The sequence below is a fragment of the Ochotona curzoniae genome, unplaced genomic scaffold, assembly GCF_017591425.1.
Source record: "Ochotona curzoniae isolate NIBS_2020 unplaced genomic scaffold, NIBS_Ocur_1.0 contig_4514, whole genome shotgun sequence".
NCBI lineage: Eukaryota > Metazoa > Chordata > Mammalia > Lagomorpha > Ochotonidae > Ochotona > Ochotona curzoniae.
The window spans coordinates 4,018,330-4,032,835 of NW_024466312.1; positions in this window are offsets into that span (position 1 = coordinate 4,018,330).

The window sequence follows — 14,506 nt, forward strand, 5'->3', positions numbered from 1 at the left end:
AGCCAAGGTAGCACTGCTGGGAAGGGCTTGGGGGCCAACACCCCACTGGCCTCTTGGTTAGGAAGGGTAGGTTCAGGACGTTACTGTTTTGGAAGGCAGGTCATTAGTATGGTCACATTTCAACTCTCGAATTCAAACGCACTCCATTGATTTTCCCAGGAAGCCCAATGGATGTCTCCAAGGAATTGGATCTTCCCAGAAGCCTGAACTTGGGGTGTATGAAGTGGGAGCATGGAAAGTTGCTGACAGTCCTTCCACATGTCGATGATTCAGTGTTAATCCCTTTCTGAAATCTAAGCCTCTCCAGATGTCGACCTCAGCTGGGACGTGGGGACCTTTTATCCCATTCACAAGCACAACCCTGTCTTCTACGCATTACTGCTGCTCTTGTCCCTACAATAGGCAAAGCAGTCAAAGACAGGCTGTAGGAGGATCCTGGTGCAGGAAGAGGTTATCTCTGCCAGGGATGCAGAGTGCTCTGAGCCCTGAGTAAACCTCAACTCGCAGGTGTGAAGTAAGAGAGACTAGAGGAAAAGGCTAAGAGAAGGTTTGAAGAGAAGAAGGAAGGCAGATCCCTCATTCCATTCACCATTTCCCATCCAGTTCTGGGAAACACAGAGGAAACTGTGGTTCTGAGGACTGGTTTGGTGTTCATTCTCACCTTTTGCCTCTAAGCACCCGTCCTGTTTTCACTGTACTTCCAAATTGCCTTTTTAATAAACAACCCCACTCTTTTTTTCAGGAACAGACAGATTGGGAAATTCATCACAAGAGTGGTGGTTGTGGTGAAGTTCAAAAGGAGTTTTGCTCTGTTCCTTTTGGAGGCTAAGAGCTTCATATTGCCTTCTGTAGTGGATTTGAAAATAAATCTGGCCTTGAGTCTCCATTAAATTTGCACTGTCTCTCATGCATGTGCTGCTAGGGTTACAGTGACAGAATCTAATATTGAAGAGACATAGGAGAACAGGTACAAAGCGGCAAAAGTTCTTAAAACCACAATGGGAATTTGGAGGTCTTAAGGTTTTCTCATTAACTGCCTCCCTGCCCCCATGATCCTCAATATCCATGCTTAATAATGAGCTGTCCCTTTTCAGAATATACTGAGAACACATTTCCCTTCAATTAGACGAAAGTAGGGCTGTATCCTAGGTGGCTGGAGAGGGGTGTTAGGCACAGAAATATCACACACATTAAATCATTTGGCCTTGTGGTTAGGAATGAATGTGTTTTAATTCTTCTACCAACTGGAACAAGGCACTGTGAGTTTCAAGGTTGCTAGAGAACAATTTAGTAATAAGCTTGAGGATGAAGCATAACCTGGCCCAAATCACAAATTATAGGCAGACTGATCTTGAGCCCAGATGACCTAATTCCCAGCCCAGGCTTCTTGCCACTGTGCCATGGTACACAATTGGAATTTCTGACTCTCTCTCTCTCTCTCTGTTTTCTACTTCTCCCTTCATATAACCTGTGTCTTCTTAAAGTATTCTACCGTTCAGAGGCCATACATTCATCAGTTTTAGGACCCCTGGCCCTTAAAAGGGAGCAGTTGTTACCAAGAGGGCAAAAGGCCCAGGGAGACACACTGAAGTTGCCCACATGATCAATGACTTCATAATTAAGAGTTTCAAAGCTTTGTGAGCACCATGCTGGATTCACTGGCTGGAGAGCCTCAGCATGTCTGCTTTTTTTTAGAATGTAAATATTGTTATAACTATTGATCAAAACTGGTTCAAAAGAGATTATTACAATTCAGTCTTATTAAAAAACAAAGATTTATTTGCTTAAAATTTAGAGTTAGCAGAGAGAGCAGTGAGACAGAGAATAATCTGTTGATTCAATTGCTTAATGGCAGCAATTGCCAAGAGAAAGGCCAAGAGAAAGCCAAGAGACTGGAGCTTCTTCTGGATCTCCTACTTGAGTACCTGAGCACTTGGACCATCTTCCACTGCTTTTCCAAACAGCATTGACAGGGAGCTGATCGGCAAGTGGAGCAGCTGGGACATAAACTGATGCCCACATGGGGTATGGACTTCATGGGCAATAGTTATGCCACAGCAGCCCCACAATTCAGTCTTAAAGTATTTGAGAGGATCTGAACCTGTGTTTCCTAATCTTACTGGTGACTAACTGACGTTACAGAGGAGGACAGATTGAAAGCATCGTTTTGATTTGTGTCTTAAGATTCTTCAAGGTTAAGTCTTTTCTGGCAGTATCATCACCTATTTAGTTTCCTCCATGGTGGTTTTGGGCATAACTTTCATTTTTGGAGATATCAAAAAGAAGAGTTAGCGGTACGTAAAGGAAAAGAGAGGATTTTCTGCATCTTCTAGTCCTGGAGTTCTGTATCCCATGCACATCCAAGTATTCAGAAGGCAGATATGTCTTGCCAAGAGAAATCTTCAAAACAAAGTCCTCATTTATATTTAGGACAAAAAAAAAAAAAAAGCAGCAGAAACTTTTTTTGAGTGTTTCAGGGATCAGACCTTGTCAAATTCCTGATACCAGACAACCTTAGCTGGACAGTAATTCCTGAGAGGTTTTCTGGGATTCTGATGAGGATCCTATCTTGGTGCAGTAATCAGTGATTTCCTGGGGTAGGGAAATGTTTGTTACAGAGAAGCAAACGTGCAACTGAAGCTAGAGGGTGGCAGAATCCCAGAAGTTTCGGCAGGTAGGAACAAAAGGCCTACTTGACATTTTCCAGATCTTCTTTTAGGATCTTGTTCTTTTGCATGTGGTTTGGTCTAGTTTGTTACTCCCTGTTACATCTGTCCCAACAGCACGTCTCCCCAGAGACAGTTACATTCTTTGTGAGCCCCAGTGCCAAGTGAATATTCTGGCCCCTTGTTAAGAAATTTTTTTAAAATTCAATACCATGACAGCAAAGCTTAAACCAGAAGTCCCATGAATGGGTACTTAGCCTAGCGGTTAAGATATTTACCTTCTAGAGTACCTGGGTTTGACTTTTTTCTCTAGCTACTGACTTTAGCTTCCTGCTAATATAGACCATGGGAGGCAGCAATGATAGGTAAATGAATGAGTTCCTGCCACCTCTCTGGAAAATCTGTGCTTCTGGCCCTGGCCTGGTCCAATACACTGTGAGCCTTTGGGGTGTAAATCAGCTGAAAGGATCTCTACCATTTATTTTGTTTTCACTCTCTGGCTCTCTGGCTCTTCAACAACAACAACAACAAATCTGAAAAACAAAATCAAGTATTTGGTGTTCCTATGAGCCAAAAACCATTTGTGATGCAGGTCTCACTCTGACTCTACCTCTTTAAGACCAACCTTAAGGTATCCAGATATATAGATGGAAAAAATCCCTATTCATCCATCCTTATAGTCCAGGAGAATTGGTCAAATGTATTCACAATGGGTATGATAAACTTGCGAATGGTCTTCTGATTGCTATGTTCCTTGGCACAAATGGAGCCTTTTCAGTAGCAGCTCGGTGCCACCCAAGGTGTACATACTCTCCAACTGTGACTAGTGCTCTGTTCTACAGACGCTGCACCCCAACACTCACCACCCCAGCCTTGACCATCACTGTACTCCTTCGTGTTCTCTTTCAATGGTGTTCTTTTCCATGGACTTTGTGAAAACTAAGTCCCAGGGCAAGTGTAACTGCCTTACACCCTGATATGACCACTCTTATGAGTACACACAGTTACTAGTTAGGAGCCCCACATAAGGCATCTAGTTATTTTCTTGAAGTTGGCATTCTTGGCTCTGATTTAGAAGGAATACATTTGTAAAGAAACTCAGGTACTACGGCTAGGCCTTCCCCATTCTGGGATGTCACAAAGTCCATTTGAGGTCAGCAACCCAATGTACAAGAGAAAGGTTGAGCAGTGAGACTTGATGTGATTTGCTTGAGGGGCTAGGCAAATTTTACTTAAAAAAAAAAACTAAACTGAATTTATTAAACTTGGGCAAGTAATTTTATTCCTCCTAGTCTTAAAAATCTTCTGTTAGTTAAAGCCAGAGAAAGACTTAGATTTAATGGCAATCCTATTACTAATGAGAAAATTAAAGTCCCATTGGAGATTTGTCTTTTACAGTCTGGAGCTTTGGAAAACTGCTCAAGGGCACAAAATTGCTTCAGAGCTGAGATTAAAACCCAGTCTACTTAATGTTAGTGCTCACGCTCTACCTGCAGGAAATCCCTTGATGTGATTGGTGGCGCGGTGGGAAGTAGAGGGTGACAGTAACCTCTCAGGGACTGAGGTCCTTCTCATGCAGGGAGCTACCTACCACAAACCTGATCATGAAAGCCTGGCTAAGACTTGCCAAGGTCAGTGACAGAGATGGAGAAGAAAGTGGTAGGTTGTAAACCATTAAGGTGACTGATAAAATGCGAAGGATTATGAAAGAAAAGCTTAAATCCTAGGCCTTGTCCATAGGCAGTGACAGACTGCCTTTTTGCTGTTCCGTGAGTCTTCACCCCTGTCTACCTCAGCATCATGTCCCAGATTCGGCTAAATCTGTAGGGAGCTGCATCCTATCTGGACGAATCCTGGATTTTGTTGTTGCTGTTTACTCTTTTGTTTTGGTCTTCCTTCAGGCATCTTACACTTTTAGAGGATAGAATCAAGATGATAACAGCTTGGTCCTGCAATGGTGCTTGGACTATAGTAATTGATCTAGAGATATTAACCCATCTAATTCTCACATCAACCCATGTAAGGCATGAATGATTACTGCTGTGTTCCACAATCAGAGTGGTTTAAATAATTTGCTCAGGGTTCCATAGAAACTTTGCTTTACTAGTGTCAAGAACTGATACTGATTTCTCTTAGAAGAATGATGTAATATATTTTATTTTTCTTAAATATTTTCTAAAAATTGATCAAGAAAAAGGAGAGAGAGTGCAGGAGAGGAGAGTTAATTCTAATCCACTGGCTCACTTCCCAAATATAACAGCTGAGCCTGCATCACACCAAAGGTGGGAGCCAGGGTCTCAAAGCAGGTCTCCCATGTGAGTGGCAGGAACACAGCTTCTGAGCTACGACTTGCTCTGCTTTCTTGGATTTGCATTAGCAGGAAATTGGAATCAAAAGCAGAGCTGGGACTTGAATGCAGGAACTCTAATATATGGCATAGGCATCCCAACCAGGGGTTTGACTGCTAGATCAAATCCTTGTCTCGGCACTGCTTTTTCAGTACTTAAAGTACACAGCAGGTACTTAAGAAATCCCTGTAATTGAGAGGTGAATCCCTAAGACCTGATGAGACAAAGTTCTCGAATGAGGCAATTCACGAAGTCAGGAAGGGAGGATAATCCAGGCAGGTGTTTAGTTAAGGAATTCTTTGGCAATTTTAATAAAAATGTGGGATTGCATGAAAACATTCTTTCTTCCTTTTTGTCTATCTCTCACACTGACCCATGTCCCCATGCATGGGCAGGAAAGAACATAGAACATAAGGGGCCAGTGAAGGGGTTAGAGAAAAACAGCTGTAAATCAGTGCGATGGATAAGTGAATACACTGATAGAATAAAATCATAATTACAAGACTCTGATCCTGGTAGCTTCAACATCTGAGCACTCTGGGCGTGGAAACAAACCAACTTTTCAGATTTTTTGACAAAGAAATTAGAACATAGAATAAATGAAGCAGCCTCACAGATTAGTGTAGATCTAGTCAAAATGCAACTCTAACTCCTTCTCTTTCTCCTCAGCCTCTGTTTCCCTCTTGGAATGAAACTCTTAGATTTGCAGCTGAAAGAATAACAAGGGAACTATAGAAGGTCCTAGCCCTTACAGTGCAAAGGGTAGGAAATTACAGGGACTTTGGGAGGGGCTTGAATCGTTACTTCCTCTGCCTTTACATGAAGCTGGTATTCCAGAAGGGAAGGATTTGCTCAGGAATTGTTTGGAGCCAGGGTTGTACTTGGGTTTTGGAACCTCTCTGCCAATCTAATCCTTCTGGTTGGCACTACCTGACAGTGACATTACTTAGAATTACAAGTCAGGTGTGATTTTGGGGTCTCTCTATGCTAGCTGTTGAGCCTCTGCTCCCAGTGCCCATGATTCCATCATTCTGGGTGCCAGCTCTTAATCAGCTGTGCTTAACTTTTGGCTCAGGTGCTGTGGGAGCTGCTTGAGTCTCTGGCCAAAGAAATCTGTGTAGTTTCTTTGTAATACTGTACGTTGTTAGATGTCTAAGGAAACTTTTCTTAAAAATGATTTATTTATTTGAAAGGCAGGGTGACGGAGAAAGAGAGGAGACACACACAGAGATTTTCCATCTACTAGTTTACTCCCTAAATGGCCAACACAGTTAGAGCCGGGCCAGGTTGGAGCCAGGAGCTAGAACTCCATCTTGTTCTCCCTCTTAGGTGGTGGGGTTACAAATACGTGGGCCACCTTCTGCTCCTCTTTTGCTCACGTTAGTAGGGAGTTGGATCGGAAGCAGAGTATCCAGGACTGAAACTGGCAATAAGGGATGGTGATGAGGTAGCCTGCTGTGTCACAATACTGCCCACTTTCCACCCATGAAACTTTCTAAAACAAGGCTCACCAGGGCACTGGTATGTTTGACGTTTCAGGTTCCATACCTCACCCCAACCCAAACTCTCTGTTTAGCCATGTCTCATTTTTCTGCTTCAGGCAACTTCTGCTGTTCTGCCAAACTGGCTTTTTTTTTTTTTTAAAGAATGGAGAAACATTTATAAGATGTTTATACTGACTTTTGAGCATTTCTACCTTTTAAAGGCACATATGTTTTTCAAACCTCAAAACTAGCACTTCAAACTCTATGATTACTTCTCTTTATATTACATCTTCTGGGAGCATTTGATGTCATTTACCAGATTCTGTCCAGAACTTGGTTCATGTGTTTTCTCATTTCAGAGTTAAGCTTCTTGAGTTTGAAGTTGTATCTTTGTAGAACTCTAGGAAGTGGGGCAGGCATATCAACTGACAAAAACTAAGTTGGACTAGAGATCTAAGTTCTATATTGTTGGGAGTTGGAGTGATTGTTGGGGAAAGGGCCATTTGGAAGGAACTTGAAAGGGCACAGAGAAATCCAATGAAGGATGTGGTGGAGATGCTGCTGTGTGACAATATTCATGTCAAAGTTCTGAATTCTACACTTAAAATAGGAGCAGTTTATTGTATGCCTATGTCCTTCAATAAATACACTAAAAAAAAAATTCCACATTGCTTGAGTTCCTTCTCAAGAACTGTTCTTGGAATAAGAATGAAATCAAGAATATAGAGCCAAATGGGCCAGCAGACAAAGGTTTTGAAAACACTGGGCATGTGTTTGAAAATCATGAGAATTTCATTTGGCTTCTATTATTCATAGAGATTCCTATGGCCTCTCTCAATAGGCATCGTTTTTATAGGAACTTTGTTGATTTTATTCAAATGTCTCAGTTATACCCCCAACCACACAACCACGCTCTCATCCTGACTTTAAACCATTGTGACAGGGTGTCATCAAGTATCAGGTCCTTGTACCGGGAAGACCCATGTCATAGTTACTTTTGTAAAGGGTGTGATGAATGGACTGCCTTGGACCAATAGACCTGGGGCAAGAGGGGAGAATAAGAGGGGAAGCAGAAAGACTATTGCTTCAACGAGAACCTCACTGCTGGCCCGAGTTGTGAAATGTAACATGGTGAAATTTTGCCAATGTAGGTGTTCAGTGTGTCATCTGAAGGATCTCCCACAGAAACAAAAAGCAAAGAGATTACCCCAGAGAAGGACCAAGAAAACAAGGTATGGATGCCATTCTCTGATTTTATAGGGGAACAGTCAGAACAGACATCCTAACTTGGATTGTTTTTTCAAAATTTCAACCTTTGTTGAAAACACTGCTTTGCATTCATCCTGTGAAGATTGCCCGCCCCGCTATTCTTCCCAGCAACATCTTCCTTCGTTGGCCCAGCCCAAACACACACACAAATAACAAAAACCTCCCACTGAATTCTTGACCAAACATTTTTGTCAAGAAGTTCTGTAGAAATCCAGGTATTCTATCTTCAGTACTCATCTTCTTGATGTGCTAGAACCTCTTGCCAGTCTTGTCCATTCAGTGTAAGTCCTGGACCTTTTTCCTTGGAGAGAAGTTTCCAAAAGTTTTTGAAACTGTGCATCCTGGGGTCTATGGGAGACTGAGGAAGGTCCCAATATGAGATTCTGGACTACACATCTCACCTGTTGTCATTTGTTTCCTCAGTCAGTCACATTCATCAATGCTTTGGTTGAAGAGGCTGATTGAAACTGTGCTTCACCATGTCTCCTACCCCCCTACGGATGGCACAGAGAAAAGTCTCAGCAGCTGCAGGCCCAAGACCACCATAATCATCATTAATGCTTCCTCTCCACCCCAGGTCCCTAAATAAAGTTTCTCCCCTTTCCCTAAAAAGCATAGCAGTGGAGTGTTATTGTTTGGCTGAAGAGTGATCTGTGCCCTCGGGTACACCCCCAGTGTTGTTTTCTTATTCTTTTTTTCTCAGAGGGTAGGATAGATTAGATTTGGTGGGCGGAAGGAGAGAGCCAAGTGATTCAAAAGGACATAAATATGTTGTTTTCTCATTCTGAGACACTTACTAATGGAATTTGTAGTTGAGATTTTGTTTGTGAGAAATTGAGATGTTTTCTGGATATCAAGCAGAAGTTTTCTTGGTTTGATAGATCTTCCATATGGGGCACAGCAGGTTTGGGGATACCACAGCCATATCACCAATGGCTTACACATCTAGCTCTACTTCAAGGTAGTAAAGAACATTTATTTTACCTTAGAGATAAACCCAGGTCATACCAACAAGGAAGCCCAAGAACTAAGAACAAGGAAAGCAAAAATGTAAAAAAGGCTAGAAAAGCATTTGTGTCTTGAGAACACTTAAAAAGATATCCATGAGCTTTTCCTAATAGTGTTGGGGTTATTTGGATGGGAGTGGGGGTGGTCAAATAATTTGCACAGCTGTTTGGAATCTCTTGCATGATTAACCATGAGCTTTTATGGTTTACACAAAGTTACCAGGTTGTCTCTAAGCTCCTATTCATTACCATCAACTGCTAAAGAACTGCTAAGTGTAACTTACCTTGCCCAAGGATAATAAATGTGTTTTTTCCAAAGACTGATTTATTTGTTTGAAAGGCAAGGCTGCAGAGAGAAAGGGAGAGGGGGAGAGGTCTTCCATCAGCTGGTTCATGCCCTAAATGACCACAAAGTTTCAAAGTAGGAGCCTTGAACTCCATCTGGGTCATCTACATGGTGACAGGGGTCCAAGTATTGGGATCATCTTCCAATGCTTTCCCAGGGATATTTGCAGGGGGTTGAACTGGAAGCGGAACAGCCTGGACTTGAATCAGCATGCCAGGTATTCAGGCAGTGGCTTAATGACTGTGCCAGAATGCTAGTCCAAATAATTGCATTTTTTTTTTAAAAAGCATATGTCATGAAGTCTAGAGTGAATCTTCAAGGATAACGCCTCAAAATTCAATGATCTCAATGTCTTTGGAATATGAAAGCTGTAACAATCAAAAAGGAGATGGAAACTGCTTTTTCATTGTTCGGCCAACTTAGATGGCCCTAGAATCTTGTCCTTTTTCTTAGATATTGATGAATTTCTTGAAAGATCATTTTTGCTGTTTGATACACAGATTAAGACATTGGTGTAGGAAAGGGAAGATAGCTTATTTCCTAAAGATGCCCTGACAGGGGTCACAGCATTACACTAGTAAGATAAATGTATCTAGTAGCAGCATGCTGAAGTGATGCTATAGGCACATCATTTGACCTAAGTAAACTTAGGGGTAGTGGGTGTAGTAATGTTGTACATGTGCCATCCTAGCCTTGGTGAGCCAAAAAAAAAAAGGCAAAATAGATCAGTAGCATTTCCCATCTCAGTCTAATGCCAGTCATCGACCATACATTCACTCTTTTTTTTTCTTTTGACTGAATTTTCAAAGAACTTATTTTGTCATTGATTCAACTCTGTGTGAACAGCTCTTATTGTCTGAGAGGGTGAGGGACTGGCAAGGAAGGCAGTGGGAATCAGAGAATCAAAACAAAAGTGCTGGAAAATATGCTTGTCATGTGCCCAAAGTTTGAAACTTAGAAAAAAATGTATCAATGTTAGCACCTGTGGAAGAGAACTTGAGGATGTGAAAGTTTGAACTTAGCGTCTAAGTACAGTCAAGACTGATGACAGTCCTGAATGAACTAAGTGGTTATGACCCACTTACACCTCCCAGGAGCCTGTGAGTTGTTGAAGGTGAGAGGACCACTGGAGAGGACTCTTTGAAAGGCATTGGGGCAGACAGCACAATGGCTTGCCTACTTGGGTGAAGGCAGCCCATGGTTAAGTGAATTGCCATGGCTGTGTTCCAGTGAAATCTCAGCAAGTTGTCCACAGCCTGGATATGGCCCAGGGCTGCGCTTGTGAAACTAGAATGACTGTTATCAAGTGTACCTTCAAGAGGATCAGGATTCCAATTTCATAATTGAGTCAGATTAGATGATTGACTTTTAAAATCCAACTGCTTGGTGTGTGCTTGAGTTGGGACTTAAGTCTGTGCAGAATGATCAAATCAGAAAAAAATTGTACCCAAGGATAGAGGTAGCTAGAGCTGCCTTTAGTATTCCTCATACTCTCATGGTCCTCCAGCCCCCAAACCTGGGAGACTGGATTGATTCTTCTTACGATTTCCTCTGTCCGTGTGAAGCATATTTGCTAAAGAGGTTTAAATCAACTCTTTATGGTCACTCATTTCTTGTACTGAGTGGTCTTTGCCTCATTCTGGATGTCCTCATGCAGTGGGCTGTTTTTCTACTTGCCTTGGTGAGGACAGTGGTTTTAGACAATCCTTGTAAAAGAGAAATTTTAGGAGTGGGTAGGAGTAGGCAAGTGGGGTAGGGAACAGAATCTACTAATTCTAAACTGCTGTTACTCATGCAGCTAGGCCAGTGGCAGGTACGGGTAGTTAACTGGCTATTTATAGGAGCAGGCCCTTGCTCGAAGCTGTGCAGATCATGACCTTGCAGCCATTGTTATCTTCCACACTTCATGAGATGAAGAGCTGAACCTGGCTCAAAATTACTTTAGAATCAGAGGCTTATGAATTTGCACACAATCCTTGCTCATCTACAACTCATTCCCTAAAATATTTCTTCAATTTTTCTCACTCTTCAAAAATTTATAGTTATTCATTACCATGCACTTGCAATACGTTCTCCAATTACAGCAGGTGCTTCTACTGCTATAATGTAAGTTCGGCTGGTGGCTCAGGCACCAACTGTAGCCCATCAATGTATTTCTTTGACATTACATTTAGGGAAATGTGAATTGAGCATAACATTTGAACCAGTTGCCATCAAATCTAGATCAGGGGCTTCTTGGCTGCTCGTAAACATTTGCAATAACGGTCGATATTGGATTCCAGCTGGTGGGAGCTCAGATACATTTTTCAGATGAAAAATGCATAACTTGTCTGTGGAATTCCTGCATATTTACTTATTTTACCTGCTTTTTGCACCCTCTGGTCCTAAACTTTGGTGGCTAGCACTGTTTACTGTTGGATCCACCTGTGTCTTGCCTGCACTTCCTAAACAGTTAGATGTTCTGTACAGGAAAGCCAAGGATTGTGTACAGGGCAACCTACCTGCCTCTGAAATCCTAATCAGATTTCTGGGAACTTCTGTTGTCAGGGCCACTTTATTCCTAACCTTTCAACATAGATTGAAATCCAGGAGGAAATTTCAGGAATGGTAACCAAGGAGAACAGAACCTGACATCTCTCTGAATATGATTTGGACTCAGAGTGGCAACAGGAGACCCAGAACAAATTGTCATCTTCTTGCCCCTGGCACTCAGCTTCATCCTGTAGTAGGCAGAACAATGAGGTTGGTGGGAAGCCTGGCCCCTTCCTAAGTAGTTGTAGCAACAGAAAGCTGTGTTGGTCAGCAGAGTTGCCTGGAACAGGCCCTAGGAAGCTTTCTCCAGTCTTGTGAATCTTTGAAGTAAGTCTGTCCTCTGTTTAAGTCCTTGGTATTTGCCAGTGAAAATGACAGTGATGGTGATGCCGTGCTAGGATTGACTCGCTTGTGAATGTTCTCAGTGCATGCTCCCTCCCTTCTTGAAGCAGAAAGCCATAGTCCCACTTCGTGTTTTCTTGTTTTGGTGGGAAATGACATAGAAACTCTGCATTTGACTTGCTTCCTGAGCCCTAAAATTCTTATTTTCCCTCTATTTGAAAGGCAGGGAGACAAGAGACAAAGATCTTCCATCTGCTGATTCACTGGCCCAAATGCCTGAGATAGCTGGGGCTGGGCAAGTCAGAAGTCAGGAGTCTAGAATCTGATCTGGGTTTCACACGTGGGTGGCAGGCACCCAAGCACTTGGGCCATCACCTGCTACCTCTCGGTACAGCAAACCGGAATCAGTAGCAGAGCTGGGACTGTATCCCAGGCACTCTGACATGAGAAGTGGAGTGTCTTAGCCACTATGCCAGATGCCTGCCCTGCTGAGTTTTTGATATCCAAAACCCTGGGTGTGCCTTAATTTTATCTCACCTTTCCAGGACCTTCAGATTGTGAGACTGACACGCTGATAGGAGGCAATCCTATCTCACCTTTCCATAGAGCTTTGAGGTAAGGGCTTGAGATATATGATGTAAAGGAAGTTGTAGAAAGAAGGAGGGAGGGCACAGGTTGTGTGGGAAAAGAAGAGAGGAGAAACGATTTTATTACTACGTTGATTACTGTTGTGGGCCAGTAGAGTTAAGCCCCTTAGGGACCTCTGAAAAATTCTGTGGAATGCACCTAAGCATTGTCCCTCCAAATGTGGGAGGCTGGGACATGCATCCATGGAGCTGGATCGTTGTGTGCGAAAGACTTTCCCTGAGAATGTTACTGGTCCCCTTGTCTGGGCAGTCTAGCGCCTTAGAAATGTGAGAATATGTACTCGGTGCTATTTTCATCTCAGCTCTTTGGGACCTCAGCCAAAACCCAGTATTGTTTGTGCTATGGTGTGTCTTCTCTGAAATGCGTGGTCATAATTGATCCATACTGTGAGGCATTGAGAAGATGGACACTTGGTCTGCCGATGTTATATAGAGTTGGGGCCTTAGGAAGCAAGTTAAAATTAGACAAGTTCATCGGGAGGGAGATCCAGGAATAAATACTGGTGTCTTCATTGAGAAAAGAGTGAGAGAGGAAGAAAGGAAGGGGGAAGGAAAGGGGAAGGCATGAGAAAGAGGGAAAGAAGATATATACTCATATATGCAAGCTGTCCATCTTGCCCTCTGCTGCCTTTGAACTCTGCTGGAAAGAAGGCCGTCAGCTGATTGGTCCCTGACTTGGACCAGATCTGTGAGCCAAAATAAACCTGTCTTCTTTGTAACTTGCACAATCTGTGGTGTTGTATTTTCTTTTGCAACAGAAAATAGATATTGTGTGTATGTGTGTGAACATATTGCACGTAATGGCATAATCTGCTTCTTGAATTTCTATAATCTGTTAACTAACATTTAATGCATTTGCAATTTTTAATTTTTATTAAAATATATACCAATATTTACATCTTGGTGTAATATTGCTAATGTATGCTTTATCTTCATAAGATACAACTATTGAAGGGAAACTATAGGTCCAAAGAGGATAGGCTCTTGTACAAATTGATTTTTGCATAGGTTTTATCAACATGTGGCAAGACCTGGGAGCTCCCAAGACAAGCCTGTTGCCTTGCTGGTTCAGCAGAGGACCCTCTCAGTGCAGAAACTGGCTCCTAGAAGGAGCTGCACAACAATCTTAAATGAACAGCAACAACAACAAAAATCATGATTCTTCCACCACTCTCATCCCAGGCAGGGCTGCAGAAGACCCCGGAGGGTCCTCATGAGCACTGTGAGAATGTATTAAAGGTGAACTTTGGTGATGACCCAGAAGTGAGTATCTAGGAGGGATTGTAAATTCCCTATAGGACTTTTAACACATTCTGTTTATTTAGAATAGGCTAGGATGCTGTTCTGTTTGAAATCAAAGGGAATAACAGTTTTTGTTTTGCATTTTTCCTCGCATCTAAATTCTGAAGATATGTGCTACTGCATCCACTGAAAAGAACTTAAGTGCCTGCATGCACATAGGCACACACACAACACTTAAAGCTATGCTTTACCAAGCGAGGGAGTCCCCACTGATCTCTGGTTTTGCTTTCAGCAGTTTCAGTTATCTGTGGTCAACTGTGGTTTGAAAATGTTAAAGGAAAATTCCCAGAAGCAATCACTTCATAAGTTTTAAATTGCACTCTGCTCTAGGTTCCCACACTGGAAGTTCTCACACTGTCCCTCTGTGTCCCACCTGAGTCTTGATTCCTCGTTGTATGCAAGCCTCAGATGTCTTCCTTTTTCACCTCTTTACTTTTCCCACTTTAATGGGGCCTTGGTATTGCTGAAACTATGAAGGGCAGAACCAAAGAATTTTCAGCCCCTAAGTTAGTTCTGATTTCTTTGTGTCCTCTGAGGCTTCCCACTATACTTTTTAAAAGCTC